General features: G+C 31.4%; 1 long non-coding RNA gene across 1 annotated transcript; it reads left to right on the top strand.

The window, feature by feature from the left end:
- Positions 1-754: 754 nt before the first annotated feature.
- LOC115215221 lies at positions 755-6,410 on the top strand. Its single transcript, XR_003881957.2, has 4 exons — positions 755-909; positions 2,586-2,651; positions 4,268-4,366; positions 6,399-6,410. It is a non-coding gene; the product is annotated as an uncharacterized LOC115215221 (long non-coding RNA).
- The last annotated feature ends 241 nt before the right edge of the window (positions 6,411-6,651 follow it).

The raw sequence follows: 6,651 nt of genomic DNA, 5'->3' as shown, positions 1-6,651 counted from the left end.
ACCTGTCCGACTTAAACTTTCTAAATATATATGATTTAATTAAACGCTTCTTCTTTTGTTAGGAATACATTTAAACAGATGGTATAATATGCACTAGCATTCTATTTGAAGTGTACTAATATATTATAATTGATTAATTAAACATCAATAGCAAAGATGTTTCTTACAAAAACAGGAAGAGACAACGGACAAATATTAAATAACTAAAATTGTTTGCTTTTCCTTAATGCGTTTCATTTAAGATGCAATAACAAATGTGTCTGATGCATTGCATTACGATGTTAAATCCAGAAAGGCTTTAGTGATATTGAAATCCAGAACGGCTTCAGTGATATTTAAATCCATATAAGCTTAGTGATATTTAAATCCAGAAAGGCTTCAGTGATATTTAACAGTCATCATTTGGCGGCGACACATGACCATAGCTTTCTGTATATCTAAACAAGATTTGTAATGTATCAGAATCTCTGTTTTAGGAATCCTCGCAATGGCATTATAAACTAAAATGTTTGACTTCGGTAAATACGTAGTGACTTCCGTGGTATGATAATTTTTATAGCAGCTTCAGTGATCTTATAGATAATGATGTGCGCCCAGAGTAATTAATTAGCTAAATGTTATCCTTAGTTAAATTGTAACCTTAGTTGTGGCAACGAACTTTTCTTCCGAAAATTCGAAATCAGTACAGAATACTGTCGAAATTGATTAAATATTGCCTGAGATCGGCACTGTTTTGATTACTTGATGAATTATTTTATCTATGTTTGAAATTATTACTTTTTTTCAGTTGAAAGCTCCTATTTTAACAAGAAATGGTTGTCTGATAAATCTTACGAAAACTATGATGAGCTGAAAGAAGCTGTCGTTAAAATATATTCCGGCTATAGAATTGAAAGTATGAATTTCACTGTAAGTACGCCAATTATATGTTGTATTTTTATCAATATCAAACAAGCTTTTCGTCAGTAAATATTTACACTTACTAATCCGGCCTTGTCTTCTTTGTTATCATCTTTGCTCTATCTTCCTTCATGTTACGAAAACAGTGTTAGCAGCAACACGAGAGTTCGAATTAAATACATTCGTTCAGATCATGAGCGACACAACTATGACTTCCATCCGTTATATGTTTGACAATATATTGTAAGTGAATATGAAGTCCTTTTAAATGGAATATGCGTCTTCCCAGTTTCCCAGTTGAGTCTATTTAGGAGTATTACGATCGGTAATTGTTTTCTTTGTCAGCATCAGAGTATGTTCAGAAAACTTTATAAAAATGCTCACATATTCTCGTTAAATATATAAGAAGGGAATATTTCTTTCCGAATTTTATTTCCTTTGCTTATGATGAAAACACTCCCCTAATTCAAATCCAGCATTAGCAAATATATGATATACAATGTGTAAAAGTATTTTATACACATGAAACATCCACATGGCACATTTGTATTTACGGATGGACAAACAGCAAAGGTATTTGTAGAAATGTAGTATTTTAAAGGTATTTGTACAAGCCATATTCATAGGTGAGAAATCTCATACACGTGTATGACAAGGTGGGAAATACTCCGATATACTTTGATTATCAAATGTCAATATTAACCATACTTTGACAATATACTGAGTCTAGGATGCATAAGATAGAACAGTGATAGTTTTTAACAGACCGTTATGATGGTTCATGCGTAACAAAGATGTATACTCTTCACAGTTTTGCATTCCATAATTCAACAACAGCGACTGCTATAACAACAATGGAATTCAACAAGAAATCCATCATTAACTGTATAAAGACAAAAACATTAGGAACAATGTTAACTACATTCCTGTAGAAAATATGAGTGATTGAAAATTAATACAACGGTATATCCATATACACGAAGATGTAAACGAAGATTTGTATACGCATCAGTTGTTTCTTTTAGTAAATGTGTCGTGATGGCTTCGTACAGTATCTGGTATGCAACGCATCAGCTTGTTTCTTTTAGTAGCGAATGTAGAAAATATTTTTCGTAAGTACCTTATCTTGTCCTAGTCTGTATGTGAATATAATCACCATGTATAAAATATATGTGTGGCAACATAGTACTGGACACCTGAAATATGTTATTTTGTTACTGTTTGAGGAACTAATACACATGGTATTTGCACTTCCTCCAATATCAGCGAGCTTGATATACATAATGTTCCTTTGAAGCTGATGCAAGGAAGAAGTATGGAAAATAGAAGCATGGTAAGGTAGAAGATTTGGGGGGAGCAAGTTTTCAGGGAAGAGGAATTGAATACTTACTGTTGAGGAACTAATACACATGGTATTTGCACTTCCTCCAATATCAGCGAGCTTGATATACATAATGTCCTTTGAAGCTGATGCAAGGAAGAAGTATGGAAAATAGAAGCATGGTAAGGTAGAAGATTTGGGAGCAAGTTTTCAGGGAAGAGGAATTGAATACAGCTATTAATGTGGGATTGTCCGTAAGAACCGCGGTGAGAATGGGAGAGGCGGGTATGTCGGGAGTGTCTCATAAATAAGTAAAGAATAGCTTCCTGTAATCATCATAAATATTCCTTTTAAACTATTTCAGGTTAATGGAGAAAGAACAGCTGAAGAAAATATTGCTGATATTGGTGCTTTAAAGATAGCGTATGAGGTATGTATCTTGTTGAAGTATAATTGGAGGATTTATTTCGTATTCATTTTATATCTTAGCCTAGCGCACGCACGCGCATTCATACAAACAGATATGTGGATGAGGATATGCATACGTTACTGCAGTGCATGTTTCTATGCGCTAACTAGTGATTATTTCTCTTATATATTCTGAATGTGTATACGAAGTAATGACTAAAACGTTGACGCTCTTTGAAATAGCGTGTTGAGGTTGATGCAATTATAGATTACGTTAGACCTATCAAGGGTGCCATAAATGTTAAAGAGGGGCAAAGGAGTATACCATCATAGCGGTTAGCTGTCCTGTAGATATAAATGTTTTTTGAAAAATCAAAGAAAAAGAGGATGTATATGGACACCTGATTTGAAACCTCCAGCTTATATTCAAGTCTAATAAATTCTTATTCCTACTAATAATAAGTAGAGCACCAGGTTTTGTTAATAAATGCTTACAGGAGAATCTTGGTAAACTGAAATTTTCAAAAAGAGAAATTGACCGGCTGATTCGTACATTACAAGTCCAACCGGTGAATCGATCGGTAAAAATATGCAAGACATTTCTCAAGTTCCAAATATGAATTCATCTGTTAACTACGTCCCAAAGATGGTGCCTTGTATCTATGTTGGAAACCGGCTCCCTCCTCAGTGGAAGATTTATAATAATTAAAAAATAGATGAGATATACATACATACATACATACATACCTACACACATATGTAAAACTGTGTTTTACATATGTGTGTCTCGCGTAATGTGTTTTCTAGTATTGAGGGAGTTGATTTATGGAATTTATATCATGCTCTCTTCTCACAGTTACTCATTCTTTCAACATCGGAAATGTTTGTTGGGTTTGTGGGTCTTTTGTTCGGTTTTCTCAATTTCAATTGCAAAATAATCCGTTTGAAAAAAATCCCTAAACTAGTATAAGGATGTTATATAATTGAAGCTTAAATTTCATATGCAAACATCTAAAACAGATTTTCTCTTATTTATAACTGTGTTGTGCAGATTTTGTGATTTAGGTGTTTCTTTTACTCATAAAATAGAATATAGTCGTAACCACCGTATGGCTTGAAATATTCTTTCTTTTGATGATTATATATATTTTTCTATACACTGGTGTTTTCGACATGTATTTTTCTTTATAAAATGAGTTTATTGTATTTCAAATGTAAACCGCAGAGTAACTGGTAATGTTTAATTTATTTTCATAAAGTTTGAATATATGTGTTAAAATGTCCAACTCTTCAACGTTGTTTTGTTTTACAATCTATAATTTAAATATATCATAAACAGAATGTATCCTTAACATGTATGATATCCAGAAACCATATCGAATGCTGAATTATATTCTGTTAATCTTTGAGGCACTTTTGGTATTAAAATTATACCAAATAATTTTTGAAGGAAAAGACGGTTACAATATCTTCACTATATGGCATTTACTTATGTGATTATATGCATATTGAAATATAAAATTCCACGTGGAAACATGAATAACCGAAGACAAATGGATATATATTTAGATTAATTAAATTCAATTCTTTAAATAGCTCTTAACATTGAATAAAATATACAATTCCAATTTATACCAGGCTTATTTGCTATGGAAATCAGACCATCCTGATGCTAAGAAGACACTGCCTATACTAAAAATGACAGATTTACAGCTATTTTTCATGTCGTTTGCTCAGGTAAGTCAATAATTGATTTAATGCTTTCAGATACTACCTATAAGTATAATAATCTCGCTGCAAAATTTCTTATAAGAGCAAGGTAAATGTTGGTGTAGCATCAACTAGTATATTATGATATATAGTAAACAACAATTGATATTCTTCTCTAGAAAAGAATCCATACCGTTCTCGGCAATTGAAAACATGATTTAGGCTTCAAGAATTTTATGTCTTTTCAAAAATCTGAGACATTCGTAGAACGAATTAAACAGCCAATCAGGTTTTAGATTTGAAAATATAATTCGGAAACCTAAAACACTTTTGAGGTACTTATTTACATAATTGAAAACAAAATATAAACGATGAAAGATGTTTTAGAGATGTTGACTTGACATTTAGGTTTAGATTGTGAACATTCAAAACAGCAAATAAGAAATTCCAATTGACAGGCAAAGTACGTAACCTGAGCTATCTAGATAATCCAACGAAAGAGAGAAATACAAATAAATATTCCTCGCTCCTGGAATTTACGTAGTCGTTGAGGATCTTGTTATTTTATGAGATCTATAGTTTTTCAAGTACATATTGAGCATAGTTTGACCCGTAATTAGAGTTTTATTTGGGAAGGATTGTCCATTCAATGCCACAATTGGTTCTTTATATATATATATATACATATATATATATATATATAATATATATATATTTATATATATATATATATATTATATATATAATATATATATATATATATATATATAATATTTATATATTTATATATGTATATATATATATATATATATATAGTATGTATATATATAAAATATACAATCTACTACATATGTGGGAACTGCTCTCTGCGGATGTGTTTGTGGAGTTGTTAGTTGTTCGCAAACTCCTACGCCGTTTCATCGATTTGGATGAAAGTTGACTCGTCAGTAGAACTCAAGACAGGAAATCTCATGACATACTCAGATTGTTGAAAATATCGGTAATAGGGTCCCTGGAAAGGATCCTTATATTTATATATAATATTTCATGTCAATAGCAAAAGGATATAACCCATTCACCCAGCTTTAACAGCCACGGGAAAAAACCCATGTATTTTCCTTATCATTTGGGATAAATCAAATTGAGTAAGCTTATTAGTTTGGGGACTGTTAGCGATTTTTCGCAATTTATCCCCTACAAAAAAGTAAACAGTATTTTCCTAAACAATAAATCCACTTCTTTCGGTTAGTGACTTATTCACGAATATAAAAATACTAGCGCTGCTGAGGGTAATATTCTCTGGGATACACAAAAGACTTGTTCAGGGTTATTTATTTTGAATTGTTATTATGTCATATCTGATTAGCGTATTATGACGTAAAATGCTTCACGATTTCAGGATGATAATATTATTGATATTTCTCCTCAATTCTATATACTCTGGGAACGTATTAAAGCCTTTTCGGAGCTTCTTTATTTGAATTCTACTACCGGTTTACTAATTTCATGTTATTACATAATGACTTCACAATTGGGTATTCATAACTTATTGGGAATTCCTAAATACAAGATCCTGCGTAAGAGAGTTTCGGTATTCTCTATAAATGGACAAAAATGTTTTAAGGTCTACATACTACATACTTTGTATTGTTGCTATTGGATTAGCGAAACAATTAAGAGAACAGAACCGGGAATTACCGGGTACGTCAGATAGGATGTATATATACATACACACACACATTCCACATATATATATACCTATATATATATATATATATTATATTATATATATATAATATATATATGTGTGTGTGTGTGTGTGAGTGTGTGTGTGTGGTGTGTTGTGTGTGGATATAGTGTTATGTGTGTGTGAGAGTTATATTATTTGGGATTAATCATAAAGTTCAATATTTCTTAATTGCATCATCGAAATGCAATGATAGTGTTTTCCGAACTAAGGTGTTAAACTCTAGTGTGTAGCTTAGATAAAGTATTTCTCTTTCTGTATCTCACTTGATCATATATTTTTGGGTTGTCACAATTTATTTAATTTCTGCAGTCTTGGTGTTCTAAAATTAAGCCCTAAGGACAAAAAATTCGCGGAATGCTGTACACTCTCCGATGGAGGCAAGGTAAATGATTGTATTAAAATAATATTGTAATAATTTTTAAACATTTTATAAAGTACTGTGAGTCTATAAAATATAATTATAATATTCGGAATCTCTTTCTTCCTCTCACTCTGTCTCTTGTAATGTATTTATTGGTCTATATTTGATTTATAATATGCATATATCGCCTCATCCTAAAGG

The sequence above is a fragment of the Octopus sinensis genome, linkage group LG8 (assembly GCF_006345805.1).
Source record: "Octopus sinensis linkage group LG8, ASM634580v1, whole genome shotgun sequence".
Taxonomy (NCBI): Eukaryota; Metazoa; Mollusca; class Cephalopoda; order Octopoda; family Octopodidae; genus Octopus; species Octopus sinensis.
The sequence above is the reverse complement of the archived record's forward strand: the minus strand, read 5'-3'. Positions and strand labels throughout refer to the sequence as shown.